This window comes from Mustela erminea, chromosome 9 (assembly GCF_009829155.1).
Source record: "Mustela erminea isolate mMusErm1 chromosome 9, mMusErm1.Pri, whole genome shotgun sequence".
Taxonomy (NCBI): Eukaryota; Metazoa; Chordata; class Mammalia; order Carnivora; family Mustelidae; genus Mustela; species Mustela erminea.
This window is the reverse complement of record NC_045622.1, coordinates 3,951,691-3,978,630: the sequence shown is the minus strand read 5'-3', so window position 1 is coordinate 3,978,630 and position 26,940 is coordinate 3,951,691. Positions and strand designations below refer to the sequence as shown.

The following is a 26,940-nucleotide window of genomic DNA, read 5'->3' as shown; positions in this document are numbered from 1 at the left end:
GAATGGCTAAAGTAAAAAAGAAACATGATAACAGTTATTGACAAAGAGGTAGAAAAATGGCATCGTCACATATTGCTAGTGATAACGTAAATGGTGCAGCCATGAGAAAGAGTTTGGCCCTTCCTCACAAAGTGAAAAACACAGTTACCACATGATCCAGTAATTCCATCCCTCAGTAGATAACTTAGAGAAAAGAAAACATATCTACACATAAACTTGTACATGAGTGTTCATGAAACATTCGTAATAGCAAAATGTATGAACAACCTAAATTTTTATCAACTGGTAACTGGTATATTTATACTATAGTATGTTATTTGGAAATAAAAATAAATGAGGTGCTGACACACACTAACCTTGAAAACGTTATGATAAAGGAGAGACTCAAAAAGACCATTTATTGTATGTTTCTATGCATGTGACTTGTCTACAGCAGGAATTCAGAGACAGAAAGCAGGTTAGTAGTTGCCACGAAGCAGGGATGGTGATGGATGGGGCGTGACCATTAATATATATGGGGCTGCTCTATGGAGTCCTGAAGATGTTCTAAAATTAGAGGGTGGTGATGGTTCTATAACATGGGATAGATTAATAATCAATGAACCATATACTTTGAACAGGTGAATTTTACAGTATGTGAAATGGACCTCACAAAGCTGTCATAAAGAATCAAGAGAGAGAAATGCTTTCAAGAGGAAGAGAATCAAAGAAATCATGAAAAAGTGAGAAAAGTAAGATACATGAAAGACTTGAAGTAGGGGTATGGTGCGTGCTATCATGCCTCTGAGCCTGTGTGAATCACATTTGTCTCTTTGGAGTGCCTGTCATTTCTTTTCTACGCCTGGGCCTTGAACAAAACCAGCTCAACTGTTAGCTCTTTCCTATTTCACAGATAAACGATCACTGTGGAAAACATGTCAGAAGGGGGAGGAGTCCACCATGTCAGCTAGATTCTTAGTAAGACAAATACTCAACTGAGGAATCCTAAGTATAAACTCAATTAGCTGGAACAGAAACCAAGAGCATTGGTTTTCTCAGCACACGCAACTGGGAGAATCAAAGGCGGAAACTGGAGGTACTATTGGTTCATGGGTTCGTTCATTCATTCATTCATTCATTCATTCTTTTCAATGCTGCCTACATCAAACTCTGGAAGAACGGAGACAGAGGACAAACCTCAATCTTGACCTTACACTTACAAATCTGTTGGAGTTTCTTAATCATGACTCTTGATAAAAACAAAAATATTCAACTCAAGGGGTCTCCTTAAACAAACAAACCAAAAAAAAGAAGAAGAAGAGAAAGAAAGAAAGAAAGAGAGAGAGAGAGAGAGAAAGGAAGGAAGGAAGGAAGGAAGGAAGGAAGGAAGGAAGGAAGGAAGGAAGGAAGGAAGAAAATTTCAAATTCAGAACTTGGAAGTGCAGGATAAAGGACTCCAGACAAGCCTTATTCCAGGAGCTCAGTGCTGTCAGGGCTCAGTCTCTCCTTTCTCTCTCCTGGTTTCTACTTCTCTTCCCTGCCATTCTTGAACTGGTCTTGCTCAAAGGCCAGCAGATTGGCTACCAATTTTTTTTCAGCTATTTCATTTTCCTTATAAGTTAATAAGTTGATCCCAGAGAAGTTTCCTGTTGGCCTTAGCCATGGGCTTACTTATCCTCTTTTCAAGTTGTTGGTGGTGGGCATGTGAGTTGGAAGGAATGGGGAGGGTCAGGACACAAGATTGGCAGCCCCAGCACAGCAGGCAAGAAAGAACCATAACCACGACTCTCTACTCCAAGACACTCGTGCAGTGTCTACAGATTCCCATAAAAGCAGGATTTCTTAAATTCTGCACAAATGGGGTGAATTAAATTCTAGTAGGGTATGGAGGAACAGAAAATCTCTTCTCACTGCAGGTTTTCAGCAAAGGAGGTAGGATTTTAATTTGGAACTAACATGAACACCAATATAAGCTTCCAGCAGACGAGTGGGGGAGAATAACAAGTCAGTCCCGCTGTTGAGTGGGACTCTCACGGACTGTGTGGAAGGACACGTCACAGTGCCTTGTGTCATCACAAGGGTGATGGGATTGCTCCAACACAAAAAGTAGAGAAGGGAGAACCATTCCCATGGCTGCCCTCCTGGGACACCCTCCTTTTTCTAGAGTAAGAAATCAATGTGATTTTCTATTTTTACTCAGTTCTTTTCTCTTAAGCTGACCCCCTCGTCTTCCCGACCTGCTCACCATAAGCAGAAGTGTCATGAAGACCCAAATGGGCAACCCAATAGAATTTTCTGGAGGAAACAAGTTTCACGTGTGATGGCCTTGAGGAGCTGCTGGGCTCTTCCCTGAGTGTGAGGCTAACCCAGATGGGCGACCACCAATCCACAGCGAGGAGCTGACACATACAGGACGACTGAACTCCAGTGAACTGGCACAGGGCATGGGTCTAAAGCTATCAGACTCTCATTATAGCTTAACTGATTTTTTTACAGGGGGAAATGGACATTGCTGGACTTCTGAGTCTTACCGCACTGCCCGCAAGTTAGATGCCTCGTTTTGTTCACTTTGAGGATAAAATGTCCAAGCGGAGGTTCTTGCTACCATAGAAGATTCCCCACCCATCTCATCCTCCTTCTCCTTCCCATATATTTCTCTATTGAATTTTTTTTTTTTCAATTTGAGAGAGAGCAAATGGGCGAGTGCACAGGGCAGGGAAGGGGTGGGCAGAGGGAGGAGGAGAGAGGCTCTTAAGCAGGCTCCAGGCCTAGCACAGAGCCCAATGTGGGGCTCGATCTCACAACCCTGAGGTTATGACAAATATGAGCAGAAGTCAGGAGTCCAATGCTCAAAGGACTGAGCCACCCAGGTGGCCTGAAAATAGCTTTTATCCTAAACCACCCCACATGAGTTCATATTCCTTCATTTCTTTCTCACTTTAACAAAGAAAAAGAGAATTTCTGTATTTAAATCCTAGCTCTACCATTGAACAGGTTCTGGCCTTGGGAAAATTATTTTAGATTTTCATTTTTGTTTCCTTTTATTAAAATGAGGCTAATAATAGTACTTGTCTCATAGGGTTGCTATGAATACTGAATGAGTTAGGTCATGTAAAATCTTTAAAAACAGGTTGATAATAAGCACAAAAACTTAATGATGTCTATTATTTAGCACAAGAATATTTTCATCCCTTCTGAGTGTCTCACTAAGGCCTTTGGTGGCTTGTAGGAACTCAGACTGGACCTGAACTAAATAATTCTTCAAGAAGCAGCCTGAGTCCGTGGCTCGGCCAGCCCCACCCCACCCTACCCCGTCCTGTAATTACATACATGTAAGGGCTGTCAGCTGCAAACAGAGAAAAATCACAGAACCACGAGGACTGCAATCAGAACGAGATTAATGATGCAAGCTTAACGGAGGCCTTCTGCACTGTTTCCCGGGTTTCTTCCCCTGCCTCTTCCAATCCTGATCGCAGCTGCTCCAGCCTTTCACAGCTTGTCCCAAAACCTTTACTGTGGGAGGGCCTGACCGGCAGGGGTGAGCACATACGCACACTAGCAGGGCTGACACTCCAGGAAGGAAAAAGAGAAAAACAGGAAATCTGCAGAAAGGCCTCTTTTGGTGTCAGCATGTATGAAAAATTTCTATCCCTTCGAGACAAATTCTGTTTTACAAAATTGAGATGCCCTGTCGATCCGCAAATAAAAAGGGTGCGGTGACAGAGGCAGGTCGTTCAGCACTTAGTGCCTTAAAGTCTTCAGTCCTTTCCTTCCTGGTAGAGGAGCCTCTCCATTTTACTGCACAGAAACAATGAAGAAGGTCAGAGATGAACTCACTCTGTCTCCAAACCTCTCGTCTTCGAATGCATCTGCGCTCACACGGCTGCCTCCTTTTTTCATGCTAGTTGCAGAGTAGAAAAGGTCCTGCCCTGTGCCTGGGTTTCATCTAATGCCACTTCTCTGTCTCTTTCTGCCTTATTCTTCCAGCTGCTTCTCTGCTTATCAAATAGGCTCACGTGTCTCCTGCTTTGGGACACATGCTACATCCCTCCCAAGGTCTGACCGCATCTCCTTGCCCTGTTCTGCAGCAACGTTAAATGATCTGTTACCCCTATGTGTTGCCTTCTCTCACTTACCCTTCTGGTTTCCCTCATGGACTAGGAGAAGCGGGCTTGCTGCTCTCAGCACCCCACTGAAACTGCGCTCTGAAAGTCAGTAGCAGCTATCTGGTCCTTACCCCGGAGCCTCTGGGGCTCTCACTGACCTCGCTGAGGCATCCAATTCCCTCTGTCGACATCTGTTTCTCCCTTGGCTTTCAAATCAATAACCCCCATTTGACCTATGCCTTACCTGGATTAACTTCTCTCCTTTGCACACTCCTTTCTTACTTATGCAAGGCTCTGCCCTGGTCCCAGTAACTCCGAAATCTTTGAGAATAGGTCTTAACCATTTATATTTTTACACAAGATCCCCAGGTCATTCTTACAGACAACAGCTCTACTCCCGGTCACGATGCCAGTCGTCCCTCCTCCCATCCGTTCTCCATACGGCTACCATTATGTTCTCTAATAAACACAAGCCAGACCCAGACCCAATCCTATACTATTTAAAACCCGCAACCACTGTCCATCACAGAGCAAAGTCCAAACTCATTAACATGACCAGTAACATGACCCTTCAAATCTAGCAGTTTCCCACTCTTCAGCATTTTCTCTCTCTACTTCTTTGGGTTCTTAAGCTCAGGTTGTACACAGTTGTGATTTCCCAAAACATGTAGTATACTTCTGTGCCGTTCAATCCATTATTTTCTCAATGAGTCTTATTTTTCTTTCCAAGTACTCTATAGTACCTTTCCTGATCACCATATCTATCTGGTTTCCTCTTATCTTCGGGATAAGACATATGTCATCCTTAATTGACATAAGACATATGTCATCCTTAATTGATCCCTAAGCATCAATTGCAGAAATGGCATTTTTTAGTTTTGCAACGTTGCTTTGATAGGTCTGATGAATGTATGAATAAATGAAAGTATGAGAAGAACGACAGCTAATACTCACTGAGCACTTAGTATGGTCTAGGCATATACACATTGGCAAGTCTGTTCCTCATGACAGCTTCAAGTGGTGGATAATACACAGACCAAGAAAGTGAGGCTTCAGGAGTAAATTTCTCTCTCAAGGTCACATGGTAATGGTTGAAACTAAAATTTTAACATAGGCCAAGTCTACTGTCACAGTGCATGCTCTCAACCTCATTGCTCTATTGAGTTAATAAGATAAAACGTTGAGTCTCCTCATTAAAAATTGGGTTAACATGAATCAGAGTTTGAAGCAGAATAATTTTCATTTAATAAATAGAATTTATCAAAGAATACCCCGTAACAAGAAATGAAGACTCAAGGTTTTACAGAGGGCCTCTACTGAATGTTCAAAAATGAGTTAATCCTAAATCATTAATCCTCCAAGAGCAAAGAAAAAGATAAATCCAATGAAGTTTCTGCCTTATACTTTTACTCTATGTGTCAGTTGTGAGTATCAGTGCCAAATTCCTCAATATTAGTAAATATGATTTAATACCAGATAAATAATTATTCACCATGACCAGGGGATATATTCCCAAATATTAAGATAGTTCAAAATTTAAGTAATTATACTTAACTTCAACATCTCAATATATCCAAGGAGAAAAATCACATGATAGAGACTTTAAAAACTTTGACAGAATTAAATACTTATTCTTGATTGAAAAAAAAAAACTGTCAACTATGTTGTCATCTAGAAACCCCAGAAGCATTTTCATTTTCACAGTGTTTAGACAACATCACAATGAACACTCTACCCGGGCAATCCTCACCAGGTTTAAACAAGCACTGGAGGCGCAGTCAATGAAGAGAGACCAGAAAGAACTACCGAAGACAGAATAGGTAAAGAGGATGTACAACCATACGTGTTTGTATAGGATAGTATACTTTAAAATACCCAATAGGACCGATAATGATGCTAATAAAAATAAGGTATTAAATAAAGTAGGATATAAACTACAAAAATTGATAGCCCTCATATATACATTTAATAACCAGTGTAAGAGCTCAGCAAAAGAGGAAAACCACAGAATAACAAGAGTAGTGATAACAAAAAAAATAGCAGGAAAAAAGAAATAAACTAACAATTTTTTCAACATGTGGAAACATAAGAGGAAACTAAATCACTCCTGAAAGACAAAAAATGAGACCTGACCAAGAAAGACACCCTTCCTCATAAAAAGAATCACTTGACGTTGTCAAGATATCAGTCCTCCCCACATGTACAAATGTGATATGTACTTAAATTTAACATCACGTCTATTTAAAAAAAAAAAGAGCAAGTTAATTTTCTGGAGCTATACAAATCTCTTGGAAAGTGTGAGAGAGTGTGTGTGTGTGTGTGTACATGCAAGAGTAAGAATAGCAAGGCAAATAAATTGTGGGATTAAAAAAAAAGCAACGAGGAGTGGCTAGCTCTGCCAGATTTAAGACACTACAAAACCTCTTTATTTAAAACTGCCATGAACTGACACACGAGCAGACAGACAAAACACTGGAAGAGAACAGAAGCTCTGCAAAGTTACCCAAATTCATTTGGAAACTTACTATATAATGAAGGGATTTCTCAATCCCTTCTCGATAAGTACACTGGAACTAATAGCCTTTAGAAAACAGTAACACTATTGCTGTAACTCAGACCATATTTCAATAAACGCCACACAAATGAAAGATTTTAATGGAATGAAGGAAACCATATACCAGTAGCAGCAAAAGACATCCCTTTAAAACTGGGTTCCAGTAGGGGCACCTGGGTGGCTCAGTGGGTTAAGCCTCTGCCTTTGGCTCAGGTCGTGATCTCAGGGTCCTGGGACCAAGTCCCACATCGGGCTCTCTGCTCAGCAGGGAGCTTGCTTCCTCCTCTCTCTCTCTGCCTGCCTCTCTGCCTCCTTGCGATCTCTCTCTGTCAAATAAGTTAAACAAATAAATAAAATCTTTAAAAAAACAAAAAAGACTGGGTTCCAGTATGGATTTCTGACTTGATTCAAAAACTAGAAAGAAAATGCACAAATTCTGCCATGTAGAAGTAAAATATTATGGCATAAAACATGTCAAAGTCAAAATATACCTAAGTGGGTGAATATTTCTAATTTATATTAGAAATTCATCTAATCTCTTTAATTCTTAAAGACATCTAACAATAAGCATACCCAGTAACAATAAGTCTAGAGTCCAGATCTTTTTTTGTGTGTATCATTCCCTACTAAAAGAAATCAAAGCCTCTTGGAGAAATGGTTGTTCTTAGGTAAAATACAAGATAAGCCTAGAACATACGGCCCTGCCAGAAAACAAACCAAGAAATTCCTCAACAACTACTGAAGTCTTGTTGGAACAAGATGGAGACTATCTGAAGGGGCTTCCACTGGCTGTACGATATTTTGAGAATCTGAAAGAATAATAAAAATCATTCATTTTTTTTAAAGATTTTATTTATTTATTTGACGGAGAGAGACACAGTGAGAGGGAACACAAGCAGGCTAAGTGGGAGAGGGATAAGCAGGCTCCCCGAGGAGCAGGGAGTCTGATGCAGAGCTCTACCCCAGGACCCTGGGATCATGACCTGAGCTGAAGGCAGCCGCTTAACAACTGAGCCACCCAGGTGCCCCATAAAAATTATTCTTGAATCAAGAATCCATAAATCCAAATCAACACACACATGTACACACAACACAGGTTAAAAAGCCACTGGGGCGGTGGGGGGGGGGGAGTAGGTTACTAACACAATCTCAAAATATTCCTGAATAGATGGTTTGCTACCTACCCAAGAAAAATACATCTTTAAAAATGAAGAGGTGTAGCTCTCACCACCCTAACCAAGCGACAAGTCTTAGCATCACCAATATGAGACAAACTAGCATTATATTTAGTTGGGCATTTACTGCATCAACAGCAAGAGGATACAACATCATTTAAGAAGTATTTTCTCCAACAGCCTTTTCTTTTTTGTAAAGATTTCATTTATTTATTCATGAAAGACAGAGAGAGAGTCAGAGGGAGATGGAGAAGTAGGCTCCCCACTGAGCAGTAGTCCGAAACGGGACTCGATCCCAGGACCCCAGGATCAGAACCTGAGCTGAAGGCAGACGCTTAACTATAGGAGCCACCCAGGCACGCCCGACACCCAACATCCCTTAACTGGAAGCACATCAGGGGGAAACAATCAGACAAAGTCGTATGTAGAATATGCAATGATCTACAAGCCACCGGGTGTGGACTCATTTTGGTATCATGAAAATTTAAATTAAATAAACACATTTTGGGGGGTTATGGGGAGGGTATGTGCTATGGTGAGTGCTGTGAAAGGTGTAAGCCCGACGATTCACAGACCTGCACCCCTGGGGCAAGTAATACGTTATATGTTAATAAAAATAATTAGAAAAAAAACACATATTGCGGGCAACTGAGAAAATTCAAATATGGATTGTATATTAGATAATGTTGAGTGGTTTTCTTAAGTGTGACAGTGGTGAAAATGATGTGACTGTTCTGTCAAAGCCCATCTTAATCTTGGAATGTTTGATGACATGTCAGTCTCTTACCTTCAAAGAGTTAAAAAAGAGAGTGTATGTGTGTGTGTACATAGATGTGTGAATGGCCCCCCCGGCCTAATTTTATATTCAGCATAAAAAAGAATAAAAAATGTAATTCAGAAAGAAAGCACAAGCAAATATGGCAAAAAGTTATAATGAACCTAGGTAGGGGGTAATATGAACATACACTGTATTATTTTTTATGTTTTCCTTAGAGTCAAAAATTTTCAAAATTAAAAAAAAATAGAGATAGTAGAATGAAAAATTCTAGAAGTGCAAATAAATTACTGCTCAGTGAACTCCATGGGAGAAAAAACACCTTGATGACTACAAACCGACATTTTCTTACCCCATTAACTTCTTAGATTTGGCTTTAGGGTGACCAAATGTGACAGACATCTTCAAACCAAATTTCAAAACTGTTTAATACATGCTGCTCAATTCACCTTATTCCTATATCTTTACATCTCATTGCTTAGAAGTATATTATTGCACTCTCCTATGAGAACAACTCTTACAAAAGATAAAATGAGACAGGAACAGGAAAGTAATCCCTCACTTTACAAAAACATACGATGAACTGTTGCTTTAGATTATGAGCTTTTTTAGTGCCCGTTGAAAAGTCCTTTAGCAGGGCAATGGATAAAGCAAGGTATATACCCACCAAATCTGTATGTATTCGAGAAGATGCTTTGGGGGAAAATACTGCCTAATATACTAAGGGAAACTGATTCTCTTATTGAAGATCTCATCAAATTACTCCTTTAATATTTTTGTTTTTACCTAGATTATTTGTGCAAAAATCAATCTATTCTTAGCCAATTTCATTAAGGTGAATATTTTTTTTTTCTTCGTGCCTACTCCACTTCAGAATGGACGGGTTGGTGGAAAGAGGTAGGTGGGGGGAAAATATTTTTCCTGGCTTTGCAGAAGTTAATGAAGGCAATATTCCTTAGGGTTGATGCCAGCCAGGGGTGTTCGTGTTCAGTCGATCCAGCGTTTACATTTAATGTGATCTTTTGTATGGGTGTCCTTGCGGCTAAACTCAAGGGTCACGGATAAGACCATTCCTACCTTTACTTTTTGGTGAGATGTTTACATTTCTAATTTTAAAGTTCCATTTCCTGACTTATGATCTGCTTTCTCCTTGGCTGCTCTGAATGATTGCTTTCCTTTCTGGTACAATCTGCATAAAGCTGCTAACCATCACAGGGATATTTATTGTTTTAAAATGTGCTCATAGATCAAGTCACAGCACAGATTTTATTTTCACTCCCTTCAACTTTCCAATTTGCCTTTTAGAGCACTGCTATTTATATACTACCTCATCTTTGAGAAGCTCAGAAACTCTTTACTTTGTACATTTCAGGTAATGGAAATGTCAGTGGGAAGCTAGGTGGTAGGACATACGGGACTAGGCTATTTAATACAAGCTTCACTCCTTGATTTATTTAGTTGTCTCTAACCCCAAACAGTAAAGGCCTAGAAAAAAAATAATAAAAAATAAAAGTACAAATATGTATGCCTCATTAGAAAAGGAGTCTTCATTCTTAAAATCTAGAAACTAAGAGTTATGTAACAGCAAAACCATATATGAAATTATACCATCTTATGTATCAAACAATATTCCTTCTGTTGTTTTGGATTTAAAGTCTCCAGTGTCTTTTCCTCCACTGGAGAAAAAGAAATTCATTCAGCTCCTCTAAGGAGGGGACTTTCTACTTACATCTGTGAACTGAAACCCAGTGAGATTAAAAGCTGAAGGATTTTCCCAGAACAATTTCTGTATCTTCCCTGAACTCCACACGCCCTTCTGCCTGCCTTGCATTTTCATCTTATCTTTGTCATTCTCCTACAGATTCTTCAGAAATGACCCACAAGATGACTTTTACGGAGATTACTTTCAACTTGCTCAAGCAATTTGGAAGCACTTTGGACAGTCTTTAAATAAATAGTTTTCATAAGTAACCAAGATGGAGAGTTTGCTAGTTTGATTCCTAAATTTCACCAATGATGAATCCTCTTTGACTTTTTCCATGAAATATTCCTTACATAGAAACCCTTATCAGATTTTAAAGTAAATCGAGCCAACATTTCTTCAAAGCCATAAACTTGTATTTCCTAATCTGACTTATGAAAAAATTTCCTTCCTCCAAAACATCTCAACTCTTTTCTTAATTCACTCTACTTACATCCAAAAAAAACTTTGTGTCAAGTACTATACATGGTATTTTCAGTTCTTATTTTTTTAATGTTTGTCTAACATTATACAACTCCTGTAATACTACAGAAAGCCTGTAGGAGGGACATTTCATTCAACTAGCATAGACATATATAAATCATTGAAAAATATTACTAATAAAGCAATAAAAACTATACTGAATTGGCCACTAAAATGTCAAAATTTCTTGAAACCCTGATAGAGACATTTACTAAGCTATTAGTTAATTTATGAAAGACTAGATTGAATATCAGAGTCTGATTCCTTGGGTGACTGGCATACAGAGAACAGTGTAACTCTAGGGAATTCCGGAATAGGTATTTTTGATGCACCATTGCAGCAGCCTTAAGGAATTAAATCAGCCTTACATGGTGACAGGGAGCTAGAGCAGGCTCAAGCACATTTTGCCTGAATTGTCTGGAATGATTTATGTTTCAGAGTTTAATGCTCAAAATCCTGGTGGCATGATATTTGGGGTAATAAGCAGTTAATTTTATGGTGCTTCTTCTGTGTTCTCCAGCACACATACAGATTGCCACCTGTGCATGTCACCTGCAGCTCACCTTATGAGGCACTACAACTCTATCCGTGGATCCTCTGCATTACCCATCTTTGCCAGAAGAAAGATCAGGAATCGGCAGTGCAGAAAGTGATCGCAGCACACACACACACACACACACACACACACACGCGCGCGCGCATGCACAGAAAAGAGTATGAAATCTTCAACAAAATGTAAAATTACACAGTGGAAATGAGTCAGCACTTCTGTGTTTGAGAAAACAGAAACCCAACTCAAATTAAACTTTGAGGGGAAAAAAGGTCTTTTCAACTCATCTTACTGAGATACCGAAGAGGCATCCTATGCTCCTAATGCAGCTGGCTCTCAGGTCTCAAATATCATGTGACCCATGTCTTTAGCCCCTTATCTGGTCTCTGTTGGCCTCAGGAGTGAGCAAGCCTTCTCTCCGAGCAGAGAAGGTGATTCAGGGCAGTTCCAGGTGAGGCAGCCATTAGTGCTTATACTCTCAGAAAGATCAGGACGCTTTTTCCCTTCTGTGTCCACATCAGGCCTGTCCAAAGGACTCTGCCTGGCTCTGCCTGGCCCACATGCCCGTCACTGATCCAATCACGGTGCCGATAGAGAGGGACGGGGGGTACTGATAGAGGAGAGACAGGTCACAAAAAGCTGGCAGACATAAATACATGGATAGATTACGGATGGACAGGAAAGAGAGAAATAGCCAGCAAAATCCTGTGTCTAGATTTAGACTATACAGTCTGGTATTAAGCCTATGAAAAATGCCTTTGATATTTCCTCATTCTGGTTTCCTGCTGTATTTTTCTATTTGTCTCTGTGTGTTTAAATACTGGAGCTGCCTAGTGGTCGGAGCAGAGTCTTCAGAGTCAGACAGAGAAGCTTTTGAATCCTCTGCCAGAGACCAGCTATCAGACCAAGGCCAAGTTATTCTGCCCCTGGAAGCTTCCATTTTTGTCTTGGTGGAACAGGGATCACCATATTTACTTCCTAAGGGATTTACAAAGATTAAATGGGATAGTCCAAACAAAATGTTTAGCAGAGCACCTGGCAGAGAGAAAGTGGTCATTCCATAGATACTAGCATTAGTACAATTACTGTCTGATTTCCATACATGCATTCTTGATATGCGGTGGACGTCATGAAGCCCACTCATTCCTATTTAGACATAAAAGCAAAGGCATTGCTGGTGTATGCATCAGTAATGCTCTCATTATGCCCCAGAACCGTGGACACCAGGGAAGTGCTCTCCAATGTCTAGTGGCCAAACAGAAACACCCATGCCGTCATGCTGGGTATTTTCAATTATGCACACGAAATGGGTACCAACTCTCACCTCTGGCTCACAGCCATGCTGTAAAGTAGGGCATGCAGTTTTCACAATAAGGGATACGTGTTGTGGATAATTATTTTCTTCACTGATTTAATTTGTTCAAGTTCATGAAAGAAGATAAAAATTATAAAGTTGTTGGGGGAGGAGTCAAGATGGCGGAGAAGTAGCAGGCTGAGACTACTTCAGCTAGCCGGAGATCAGCTAGATAGCTTATCTAAAGATTGCAAACACCTGAAAATCCATCGGCAGATCGAAGAGAAGAAGAACAGCAATTCTGGAAACAGAAAAACAACCACTTTCTGAAAGGTAGGACTGGCGGAGAAGTGAATCCAAAGCGACGGGAAGATAGACCCCGGGGGGAGGGGCCGGCTCCCGGCAAGCAGCAGAGCAACGGAGCACAAAATCAGGACTTTTAAAAGTCTGTTCCGCTGAGGGACATCGCTCCAGACGCTAAACCGGGGAGAAGCCCACGCGGGGTCAGCGTGGCCTCAGGTCCCGCAGGGTCACAGAAGGATCGGGGGTGTCTGAGTGTCGCGGAGCTTGCGGGTATTGGAACGGGAAAGCTGGCTACAGAGACAGAGCCGACAGTAAGCTCACAGCTCGGTACCTTGAACCAGCCGCAGGCTCGGTGAGCTCGGATCGCGGCCGGAGGTCAGGCAGACGGGAGTAACTGGGCACTGTTCTCTGAGGGCGCACTGAGGAGTGGGGCCCTGGGCTCTCGGCTCCTCCAGGCCGGAGACCAGGAGGCCACCATTTGTATTCCCGTCCTCAAGAACTCTACGGAAAGCGCTCAGGGAACAAAAGCTTCTGAAAGCAAACCCGAGCGGATTACTCACCCCGGCCCCTGCTAAGGGCGGTGCAATTCTGCCTGGGGCAAAGACACTTGCGAATCACTACAACAGGCCCCTCCCCCAGAAGATCAACAAGAAATCCAGCCAAGACCAAGTTCACCTACCAAGGAGTGCGGTTTCAATACCAAGGAGAGCAGCAGAATTCCAGAGGAGGAGAAAGCAAAGCACGGAACTCATGGCTTTTTCCCTGTGATTTTTTTTAGTCTTGCAGTTAATTTAATTTTTTTCTTTTTCATTTTTTGTTTTTTTTCTCGCCTTCTGCTAAAATTTTTTTTTAACTTTTACCTTTTTCTTTTTTAACGTCTTTTAACTAGTTTATCTAATATATATATTTTTTCTTTTTTATATTTTTCTTTCTTTTTCTTTTTTTTTAATTCTTTTCTTTTCTTTTTTTTTTTCTTTTTTCTTTTTTTTTCCTTTCTTCCTTTTTGAACCTCTTTTTATCCCCTTTCTCCCCCCTCACGATTTGGGATCTCTTCTAATTTGGTTAAAGCATATTTTCCTGGGGTTGTTGCCACCCTTTTAGTATTTTACTTGCCCCTTCATATACTCTTATCTGGACAAAATGACAAGACGGAAAAATTCACCATAAAAAAAAGAACAAGAGGCAGTACCAAAGGCTAGGGACCTAATCAGTACAGACACTGGTAATATGTCAGATCTAGAATTCAGAATGACAATTCTCAAGGTTCTAGCCGGGCTTGAAAAAGGCATGGAAGATATTAGAGAAACCCTCTCGGGAGATATAAAAGCCCTTTCTGGAGAAATAAAAGAACTAAAATCTAACCAAGTTGAAATCAAAAAAGCTATTAATGAGGTGCAATCAAAAATGGAGACTCTCACTGCTAGGATGAATGAGACAGAAGAAAGAATTAGTGATATAGAAGACCAAATGACAGAGAATAAAGAAGCTGAGCAAAAGCGGGACAAACAGCTACTGGACCACGAGGGGAGAATTCGAGAGATAAGTGACACCATAAGACGAAACAACATTAGAATAATTGGGATTCCAGAAGAAGAAGAAAGAGAGAGGGGAGCAGAAGGTATACTGGAGAGAATTATTGGGGAGAATTTCCCCAATATGGCAAAGGGAACGAGCATCAAAATTCAGGAGGTTCAGAGAACGCCCCTCAAAATCAGTAAGAATAGGCCCACACCCCGTCACCTAATAGTAAAATTTACAAGTCTCAGTGACAAAGAGAAAATCCTGAAAGCAGCCAGGGAAAAGAAGTCTGTAACATACAAAGGTAAAAATATTAGATTGGCAGCTGACTTATCCACAGAGACCTGGCAGGCCAGAAAGAGCTGGCATGATATTTTCAGAGCACTAAACGAGAAAAACATGCAGCCAAGAATACTATATCCAGCTAGGCTATCATTGAAAATAGAAGGAGAGATTAAAAGCTTCCAGGACAAACAAAAACTGAAAAAATTTGCAAACACCAAACCAGCGCTACAGGAAATTATTGAAAGGGGTCCTCTAAGCAAAGAGAGAGCCTACAAGTGGTAGATCAGAAAGGAACAGAGACCATATACAGTAACAGTCACCTTACAGGCAATACAATGGCACTAAATTCATATCTCTCAATAGTTACCCTGAATGTTAATGGGCTAAATGCCCCTGTCAAAAGACACAGGGTATCAGAATGGATAAAAAAACAAAACCCATCTATATGTTGCCTCCAAGAAACTCATTTTAAGCCCGAAGACACCTCCAGATTTAAAGTGAGGAGGTGGAAAAGAATTTACCATGCTAATAAACATCAGAAGAAAGCAGGAGTGGCAATCCTTATATCAGATCAATTAGATTTTAAGCCAAAGACTATAATAAGAGATGAGACAGGACACTATATCATACTCAAAGGGTCTGTCCAACAAGAAGATCTAACAATTTTAAATATCTATGCCCCCAACGTGGGAGCAGCCAACTATATAAACCAATTAATAACAAAATCAAAGAAACACATCAACAATAATACAATAATAGTAGGGGACTTTAACACTCCCCTCACTGAAATGGACAGATCATCCAAGCAAAAGATCAGCAAGGAAATAAAGGCCTTAAACGACACACTGGACCAGATGGACATCACAGATATATTCAGAATATTTCATCCCAAAGCAACAGAATACACATTCTTCTCTAGTGCACATGGAACATTCTCCAGAATAGATCACATCCTCGGTCCTAAATCAGGACTCAACTGGTATCAAAAGATTGGGATCATTCCCTGCATATTTTCAGACCACAATGCTCTAAAGCTAGAACTCAACCACAAAAGGAAGTTTGGAAAGAACCCAAATACATGGCGACTAAACAGCATCCTTCTAAAGAATGAATAGGTCAACCGGGAAATGAAAGAAGAATTGAAAAAAATCATGGAAACAAATGATAATGAAAATACAACGGTTCAAAATCTGTGGGACACAACAAAGGCAGTCCTGAGAGGAAAATATATAGCGGTACAAGCCTTTCTCAAGAAACAAGAAAGGTCTCAGGTACACAACCTAACCCTACACCTAAAGGAGCTGGAGAAAGAACAAGAAAGAAACCCTAAGCCCAGCAGGAAAAGAGAAATCATAAAGATCAGAGCAGAAATCAATGAAATAGAAACCAAAAAAACAATAGAACAAATCAACGAAACTAGGAGCTGGTTCTTTGAAAGAATTAATAAAATTGATAAACCCCTGGCCCGACTTATCAAAAAGAAAAGAGAAAGGACCCAAATAAATAAAATCATGAATGAAAGAGGAGAGATCACAACTAACACCAAAGAAATACAAACAATTATAAGAACATACTATGAGCAACTCTACGCCAGCAAATTTGACAATCTGGAAGAAATGGATGCCTTCCTAGAAACATATAAACTACCACAACTGAACCAGGAAGAAATAGAAAGCCTGAACAGACCCATAACCAGTAAGAAGATTGAAAATGTCATTAAAAATCTCCAAACAAACAAAAGCCCAGGGCCAGACGGCTTCCCAGGGGAATTCTACCAAACATTTAAAGAAGAACTATTTCCTATTCTCCTGAAACTGTTCCAAAAAATAGAAATGGAAGGAAAACTTTCAAACTCATTTTATGAGGCCAGCATCACCTTGATCCCAAAACCAGACAAGGATCCCATCAAAAAAGAGAGCTATAGACCTATATCCTTGATGAACACAGATGCGAAAATACTCAACAAAAGACTAGCCAATAGGATTCAACAGTACATTAAAAGGATTATTCACCACGACCAAGTGGGATTTATTCCAGGGCTGCAAGGTTGGTTCAACATCCGCAAATCAGTCAATGTGATACAACACATCAATAAAAGAAAGAACAAGAACCATATGATACTCTCAATAGATGCTGAAAAAGCATTTGACAAAGTACAGCATCCCTTCCTGATCAAAACTCTTCAAAGTGTACGGATAGAGGGCACATACCTCAATATCATCAAAGCCATCTATGAAAAACCCACCGCAAATATCATTCTCAATGGAGAAAAACTGAAAGCTTTTCCGCTAAGGTCAGGAACACAGCAGGGATGTCCATTATCACCACTGCTATTCAACATAGTACTAGAGGTCCTAGCCTCAGCAATCAACAACAAAAGGAAATTAAAGGCATCCAAATCAGCAAAGAAGAAGTCAAATTATCACTCTTCGCAGATGATATGATACTATATGTGGAAAACCCAAAAGACTCCACTCCAAAACTGCTAGAACTTGTACAGGAATTCAGTAAAGTGTCAGGATATAAAATCAATGCACAGAAATCAGTTGCATTTCTCTACACCAACAGCAAGACAGAAGAAAGAGAAACTAAGGAGTCAATCCCATTTACAATTGCACCCAAAACCATAAGATACGTAGGAATAAACCTAACCAAAGAGGCACAGAATCTATACTCAGAAAACTATAAAACTCATGAAAGAAATTGAGGAAGACACAAAGAAATGGAAAAATGTTCCATGCTCCTGGATTGGAAGAATAAATATTGTGAAAATGTCTATGCTACCTAAAGCAATCTACACATTTAATGCAATTCCTATCAAAGTACCATCCATCTTTTTCAAAGAAATGGAACAAATAATTCTAAAATTTATATGGAACCAGAAAAGACCTCGAATAGCCAAAGGGATATTGAAAAAGAAAGCCAACGTTGGTGGCATCACAATTCCGGACTTCAAGCTCTATTACAAAGCTGTCATCATCAAGACAGCATGGTACTGGCACAAAAACAGACACATAGATCAATGGAACAGAATAGAGCGCCCAGAAATAGACCCTCAACTCTATGGTCAACTAATCTTCGACAAAGCAGGAAAGAATGTCCAATGGGAAAAAGACAGCCTCTTCAATAAATGATGCTGGGAAAACTGGACAGCCACATGCAGAAAAATGAAATTGGACCACTTCCTTACACCACACACAAAAATAGACTCAAAATGGATGAAGGACCTCAATGTGCGAAAGGAATCCATCAAAATCCTTGAGGAGAACACAGGCAGCAACCTCTTCGACCTCAGCTGCAGCAACATCTTCCTAGAAACATTGCCAAAGGCAAGGGAAGCAAGGGCAAAAATGAACTATTGGGATTTCATCAAGATCAAAAGCTTTTGCACAGTAAAGGAAACAGTTAACAAAATCAAAAGACAACTGACAGAATGGGAGAAGATATTTGCAAACGACATATCAGATAAAGGACTAGTGTCCAGAATCTATAAAGAACTTAGCAAACTCAACACCCAAAGAACAAATAATCCAATCAAGAAATGGGCAGAGGACATGAACAGACATTTCTGCAAAGAAGACATCCAGATGGCCAACAGACACATGAAAAAGTGCTCCATATCACTCGGCATCAGGGAAATACAAATCAAAACCACAATGAGATATCACCTCACACCAGTCAGAATGGCTAAAATCAACAAGTCAGGAAATGACAGATGCTGGCGAGGATGCGGAGAAAGGGGAACCCTCCTACACTGTTGGTGGGAATGCAAGCTGGTGCAGCCACTCTGGAAAACAGCATGGAGGTTCCTCAAAATGTTGAAAATAGAACTGCCCTATGACCCAGCAATTGCACTATTGGGTATTTACCCTAAAGATACAAACGTAGTGATCCAAAGGGGCACATGCACCCGAATGTTTATAGCAGCAATGTCCACAATAGCCAAACTGTGGAAAGAACCTAGATGTCCATCAACAGATGAATGGTTCAAGAAGATGTGGTATATATACACAATGGAATACTATGCAGCCATCAAAAGAAATGAAATCTTGCCATTTGCGACAACATGGATGGAACTAGAGCGTATCATGCTTAGCGAAATAAGTCAAGCAGAGAAAGACAACTATCATATGATCTCCCTGATATGAGGAAGTGGTGATGCAACATGGGGGCTTAAGTGGGTAGGAGAAGAATAAATGAAACAAGATGGGATTGGGAGGGAGACAAACCATAAGTGACTCTTAATCTCACAAAACAAACTGAGGGTTGCTGGCGGGAGGGAGTTTGGGAGAAGGGGGTGGGATTATGGACATTGGGGAGGGTATGTGCTTTGGTGAGTGCTGTGAAGTGTGTAAACCTGGTGATTCACAGACCTGTACCCCTGGGGATAAAAATATATGTTTATAAAATTAAAAAATTTAAAAAAAATTATAAAGTTGTTTTCAGTGTGAAAGATATGCTTGCATTGGGAAAGAATTGCTTCCGTAAGTACTGGAACGTGTGTACTTTGGGGAAGGGAAGTTTTCTTTGGGGGAATTTAGCTGTCTACATTCTGATGGATCTGCCCAGCCTGATTTTGAGACACTGCCCTTTTGGCAAGAAAAACATCAAATCTGTTCATTGTAACCATGATATAAAAGGGCTTCTTCCAGATTGCCTTTTCAGAATTCAGTCTTAAACTTGAGATTCACTTCCATTTAAAGAAAAATACTTTCTTTTCCAGCAAAGAATTGCTGCTCTGCATTTATTTAAATTGGTTCATGATTTCATTTCCATCCTCTTTTCTATTGCTCAAGTGGGAGAAATCTAGTGAAAGCGTAATCTAAGGACTAATGAGCAAACTGCTAAGTGCTGGTTTAGTGAAAGTTGATTTTTCAGTATTTCACTGGTTGGAAAAAGTGCACTTTTAAAGATTTTTACCAAGTGTATCACTAATATTGTGTCAGCTATTTTCCAGTGATCTGGATATGGCCAGGAACTAGGATACACACAAAAGATTGAAGTTGCAAGGGAAGAGGACGTAACTGAAATGCTAAACACTCTTCGAGGCCATTTCCCACCACTGTAAGGTACTCTAATTGATGGCTGCAAGGTATGCTTCCAAAAAGATCAGGAAATATACTAAAATGTGTGTACTGATTATTTTTCAGTGAGTAAATTTTAAGAAATGAAAATGCTAGTTCCCATAGCTCAGGGTAAATAAATTTAGAAACCTATACAAAACAGAGAATTACCTGGGATAACACAATTGACCAAAACAATCAAAAGTGCAACAAGATAATTCCCGCATTTGTTAAGGTAGAATAACTGGATTTTTTAAAAGCTCTTCTTTAGAGTCGTTCAACAAAGATATTAAGTTCCAGAACTAAAAATCTTGCCTTTTGCAGCAACATGCACGGAACTAGAGAGTATTATGCTCAGTGAAATAAGTCAATCAGAAAAGGACAATTACCGTATGCTCTCACTCACATGTGGAATTTAAGAAACAAAACAGAGGATCATAGAGGAAGAGAGAAGAAAATAAAAGAAGATAAAATCAAAGAGGGATACAAAATGTAAGAGACTTTTTTTTTAATGAATACACTTTTTTAAAAGATTTTATTTATTTATTTGACAGAGACACAGAGAGAGAAGAAACACAAGCACGGGAGTGGGAGAGGGAGAAGCAGGCTTCCTGTTGAGCAGGGAGCCCGCTGTGGGGCTTGATGAGGGGCTTGATCCCAGGACCCTGAGACCGTGCCCCAAGCCAAAGTCAGATGCTTAACCAAGTGAGCCACCCCATAAGAGACTTTTAATCATAGGAAACAGAAAACAGAATTGCTGGAGGGGTGGGAAGTAGGGGGTTGGGATAACCAGGTGATGGACATTAAGGAGGGTATGTGATGCAATAAGCACTGGGTGTCTTATAAGACTGATACATCACTGAACTCTAGCCCTGAAACTAATAATAAACCATGTGTTAATTAGTTGAATTTAAATACAAAAAATAAAAAAAAGGAAATATGGGGGAAAAAAATGAAACAAAAGTCTTGCTTCTCTTTTCCTAAAATTATTCCTAGAACCTGATGGCTTTTATTGCAATTCTAAATGACATATTTTTAAAATTATTTTTTCTATCTCATTGTTGATGATATATAGAAATAAAATTGACTTAAATATATCGATCTCACAGGCAACTAATTTGTTTACCTCTTAAAATTTCTAATGATTTGTCTTAAAGGTTTGGTGGTTCTCTATGCAGATGATCATATATTTCAAAATTTCAGTTTATATATTTTTTATTTTTATTTATTTGACAGAGAGAAAGAGCACAAGCAGGGGACCAGCCCACAGAGGGAGAGGCTGGCTCCCCGTTAAGCAGGAAGCCCCATCCATGTGGGACTCAATGCCAGGACCCTGAGATCATGACCTGAGCAAAAGCTAGACACTTAACTGACTGAGCCACCCAGGAACCCCTATTTTTTTAAAAAAATAAGCTTTATGAACAATGTGAGCCTTGAACTCAAGGCTCTGAAGTCAAGAGTCCCATGCTCTACTGACTAAGCCAGCCAGGCAACCCAGGATGATTGTATTTTGATTTATGAGGGAATTGTTCAAATCCCTCCAATTCTTCCTTGCACCTTCATTTTTATTGTTTTACCTCACTAGCTAGTGCAGCACCTCTAGGACCTCCAGTGCAATGTCGACTAGAAGCAGTGATAGCAAGAACGCTTCTGACATCTCATATAGTAAGAATGGATACTTGCTGTAAGGTTTTCAGTCATAAACAGAAATTGAATTTTATAAGACACTTTGCTGCATGCCTTGAAATAATCATATTTCTTTCCTTTAAACAATTTTAGTGTTGAATCAAGCTATTCCAAGAAGAAGCCCAACTTACACATAATGAATTATGTTTATATGGCCCGAATTGCTAAAACTATTTAGAATGTTGATCTATATTAATGAGTAAGATTAGCTTATGATTTCCATTTGTCATACTGTGTATACTTTGTTATAAATGTAAAAGTCATCTATTAAAATGAATAGGGAGTTATAAACTTTTTTTCTCTGAAATCTTTTGCAGAGAATTAGATTTATTTGTTTCATGGAATTTTTCTATAACTTCTCTATAAAACAACGTGACGATCTGATAAATGCATATATTGCCAAATGATTACCACAATAAGGTTAGTTAACACATCTATCGCTTCATATAATTATCCTTGTCAGGGGAGTGGGTGGGAGAGGGATCGAGAACTTTTAGGATTACTCTTAGCAACTTCTAAAGTATATAATACAGTACTGTTAGCTAAAGTTGTCATGCTTTAGGTCAGAACTCCAGAACTTACCTTACTCAACGTTTTTACCGTCTTCCCACCTTCTTTTACCCAAATCCCCCACCTCACCCCAGCAGCCACCAATCTACTCTCTGTTTAAATGTGTTAAGGTGTTTTATATTCTATATGCAAATGAGATCGTGCAGTAGCTGTCTGTGTCTGACTTTTGTCACTTAGCATCATGTCGCCAGGTTCCATCCATGTTGTCGCAAACGGAAGGAGTCCCTTCTTTTATGGCTGAATAACATTCGTGTGTGTGTGTCTTTATTCATCCCTCCACGGACACTTAGGTTGTCTCCGTATCTGGGCTGCTGTAATAATGCTTTCATGAATAAGGGGGAACAGATATCTCTTCAAGACAGTGATCTCGTTTCATTCAGATATATATGCAGAGGTAGAATTGCGGGATCACGTAGTAGCTCCACGTTTACTTTACCGAGGGACCTCTGCCCTATCTTCCACAATGGCTGCCCCAGTTTGCATTCCCACCAATAGTGCATCACAATGGCTTTTTCTCCACATCTTTATCAGCAGCACTTATTAGCCTATTTCTTTTTGAATAACCACCGTTAAGTGATATTTTTCCTAGTAATTTGCCAAAATAGACTTTGTTGGCATAACGTTGTTTGCCTTATACTTTTTTTTTTTACACTCTACTGCCTGCGGTCATGTTCATTTTTCAGTTTTAATATCTGTACTTTTTCTCTTTTATTCTTAAACTCGATGGCAGTTGAACTACTTTTTTACTGTTTTCAAAGCACTTTTGGTTTTATATCTATATGATTTTAGATGCATACACATTTATATCATTTAACTTTCCTGATTCAATTCAAATTTTTAGTATTATGCAATAACTTTTCCAATATCTAAAATTGCTTTTTATCTTAAAGTCACTTTTGTCTGAACTTCACATCGCTCTCCAAGTTTCTTTTAATTAGCATTTAAGACCAATGTGTTATTTCTATCTCTTTACTATTTGTCTGTTTTCATGAGTATTTATGAATCCCCAGTTGGGATTATGAGGGGTCAGAGGGGGTATGAAATCAATGCCTTATATTTTGTCTTGAGCTTTTCATTTGTTCTCCTTTTAAGCCTTAAGAATTTTTAGGTTGCTTTATTATTTTTAAACCATTCATTTTTTTCTACTCATTTGAAAACTATATCCCCTCTATTTTTGTTAGTTATCATAGAAGCTCATTATACATTCTAATTTAATGTTTGAAGCTAATATAATTCTCACCTCTAAACAATGTAAGAAAATACTTAACACCATATTCAAATCAATCTTCTACATTTTACATGCATTTTTTGGTTCAATCATTTAGTGCTGTCCTTTTTCCAACTCCCCCAAATTAGATATTATTTTATTTAAAAACATTTGTTGTGGGGCGCCTGGGTGGCTAAGTGGGTTAAGCCGCTGCCTTTGGCTCAGATCATGATCTCAGGGTCCTGGGATCGAGCCCCACATTGGGCCCTCTGCTCAGCAGGGAGCCTGCTTCCTCCTCTCTTTCTGCCTGCTTGTCATCTCTCTCTGTCAAATAAATAAATAAAATCTTAAAAAAAAAAACCAACAAAAAAAAACATTTGTTTGGATTTATCTACATATTCATCGATTTCTTTTTCACTATTCCTTCCAGAATCATGGACCTGTCTTCTGAGATCATTGATTATCTCACAAAAGTTCTTCAGCAAGTCCCTTGATGTAGACTTATTTATGACAATCTCTTTATATATAAATAAAATATGTATTTCATCTGAAAATATGTTTAGTCTGTCTTCCTTTTTGATTTTTTTTTTCAGGAATACAGAAGTTGAAAGTAGTTTTCTCCTAGCCCTTCAAATGTATTATTCCCTGCTCCCTTTTATTGTTGCTATTGAGAAATCTGTTTTCAGTCTAATTGGTAAACTTTCATAGGGACCTTGGGACTGTTTTGTTCAGGGTAGGTAAGTGGGAGAGATGGGCATCATTCCAGGTTGAGACAGTGACAAGGCCTGTGTCATTCTCTATACCCTTCTTCCGTTTCCAGAACAAACATGGCAACTTCAGGTCAAGATGGCAGAGGGATTCAAGATCAGAACAGTTTAGATTACTGACTTACTGAATGAAAAACAGAGGCAAGCATCATCTTGACTGAAGCCAACTTTTGTTGTACTAAACCACTAAGATTGTGGGGGTTGCTTCATTACAGCATGAGCTAGAAAGATCAACGTACGGTATTCCTGAGTATGTTGCCTTTCTTCTATTATCTCCATACTGGACTTCTGGGAATTCAGCTAAGCATACACTATAACCCCTATTCTATCCTCCATCTATCTTAAACTGTCATGGTTTTCATCTCCTACTTCTGTGTTGTGTTTTGTGCTACTTTCTGAATATGTTTCCCAGTTTGCTAAATTTCTCTCCAGCTAGATCTTACTTAGTTTTTGTTTTGTAATATTTTTTATGATAAAAGTTCTATTTTGTGTTTTTCCAATGTGTCAACTATTAGTTTTCATCATTTTCACATACTCTTTTTTGTACATCATTTATTTCTATCTGAAAATTAAAAAGTTTGAGTTCTTTAGAGATCTCTGGTCTTTGTTGTTTGTTTGGGTTTTTTTCTGCTGGTTTTCATTCATGGTAGTTTATTTCCTTGTGTATATGATGATTATCTGGAAGCCATACATCTTAATCTATGGAAAACCTATAAGACGAAAGTTATGGTGCTTTCTTCCAGTGGGGATTTAACTCTATTTCCTTTTGAATCCTGCTTTTGCTACAGACTGGGACTATTTCATTACCATTCTAAGTCCATTTCTGGAGGCTCATTTTCTTTTCCCCCACTCTATAGCTAATCCAGTGTTTAGTCTCTTGGTTACAAAGCTATCAGTTATTTACCTCCGGGGGAAATCTGATTTAAAGCTTACTGCTCATCAAGCATCAACCTGTTTTGATTGTTAGCCATTTGGCCATCTCCCTCACATCTGTGGCCCAGAAAAACGGTAAAATATATTTTATGCTACATGTGGGTGTTTTATAGAAGGTGGGTTCCTGGCAAATCCATTTTGTTATTCAGCCCCACCTCCTATTTTTTTAAAAGATATTTATTTACATATGTATGTATATGTGTATGTATGTATGTATGCATGCATGCATGTATGTATTCATTTGAGGATGGAGAGAGAAGGGGAGAAGGTGGGCAGAAGGAGCAGAAGGAGAGGGACAAGCAGACTCCCCAATTCAGCATGGAGCCTGAAGCAGGGCTTGATCTCAAGACCCTGAGATCATGACCTGAGGAGAAACCAAGAATCAGATGTTTAACCCATGAGCCACCAAGGCACCATCCCCCCACCTCCTATTTTTAATACTTCTTTCAATTCCTATTATCACTGGTAAAAGACAGAAAGGTTTAAATTTAGGAAAGTTTCGGCTAAAACTGTTTCAGAAGGTTGAAAAAGAAATTAAAACTCTCATGCTTTGAGATGCCTGGGTGGCTCAGTCCATTAAGCGTCTGACTCTTGATTTCAGCTCAGGTCATGATCTCAGGGTCATGAGTTCAAGCTCTGGGTAGGGCTCCATGCTGAGTGTGAAGCCTATTTGGGATTCTCTCTCTGCCCCTGCTTTCCCTCTCTGAAAACAAAAATCAGGTTTTAATGGATAATATGCAAGTTTTAAACTCAGATAAACATCTTAAATCTTCGAGTTGTGACTTTGGGCAAATTACTAATAGCCCATAAGCCATAATTTTCTCACTCTTAAACAGAAATAATAAAAGATTTTTTGTGTTATTGAGAGAATACATATATACAGAGAAAGACCATGTGCATCTGATATATAGACAATAAATGGCAGGTACTTTTATTCATGGTACATATTTTCCCTTGCATGTTGTGTACAACTGAGAATGCTGTTAGAGTAAATTAGAATACACTGTGCAGAAGACAAGAGCTTTTCTTTAGCTGCTATATTGAATGAGAGATTAATTTCCCACTCTAATTTTGCATATCTATATACACCATAAAACTGGAACTTGTGTATTAGTTTAAAATGGTATCAGTATGACATATTAATATGGAAATATGAAAATCTCTAAAACAATCTCCAAGATGTTTGTTGCTAGCCAAGGCTGTTGCTAGCCTTCCTTGTAGGTTTTCTTCTTCTAAAGCAACCTGAACAGCTAACTAGGTGCTCTTGTTAGTATTCAAGTAACAAAGTCATTTTTCTCCCTCTGCTAAATAAAGCCAAGGAACCTAATATGGTTATGAACTGAAGGTATTCGCATTGCAGTCCTGTTTGCTGTTGCATGCTTAATCAAAATTCAAAATGACAGTATGGACAGAAACAGTCCATGCAATAAGCGAATGTTGCAAATGGAAATATAACACTGACCTCAGAGAAATGTGATTCTGATTATTTGACAAATCAGCTAGGTTTGTCATAGGGAAACTATAAATTCAGGTAATATAAAAGCTTTGCAAAAAGTCTAGTATCTACTTTCTTTTTTGTGTTCTTTGACTTTGCATGCTTAGCAAGCTAATTGGTGCTGGGGTGGGTGGGGTGATTTCTGTTGGATGTATAGGTGGTAGAAAGATCACATTGTAATAAAAAAAAAAACTAATGCATATAAACTGTCTGGATAAATCTTTCCTGCCATAATCGTGACTTTCATGTGTGCCAGACTTTCTGTGGCACACATGAAAGTCTAATCCTAAATATCAGGATTAGACTTCTAATGGTAAGTTCAAAAATAAAAATAGTACACATGTAATATTTTCCTGCATCATTTCATTTAAGTCCACAATACCTATAAAGTAGGTACTATCAAACCCTCTCATCTACATATGAGAAAAGAGGGACAGAGAATGTTAATGACAAAAT

General features: G+C 39.1%; 1 long non-coding RNA gene across 1 annotated transcript; it reads left to right on the top strand.

The window, feature by feature from the left end:
• Window positions 1-20,284: 20,284 nt before the first annotated feature.
• On the top strand, window positions 20,285-23,922 carry LOC116598095. Its single transcript, XR_004288949.1, has 3 exons — window positions 20,285-20,318; window positions 21,830-21,932; window positions 23,720-23,922. It is a non-coding gene; the product is annotated as an uncharacterized LOC116598095 (long non-coding RNA).
• Window positions 23,923-26,940: the final 3,018 nt, after the last annotated feature.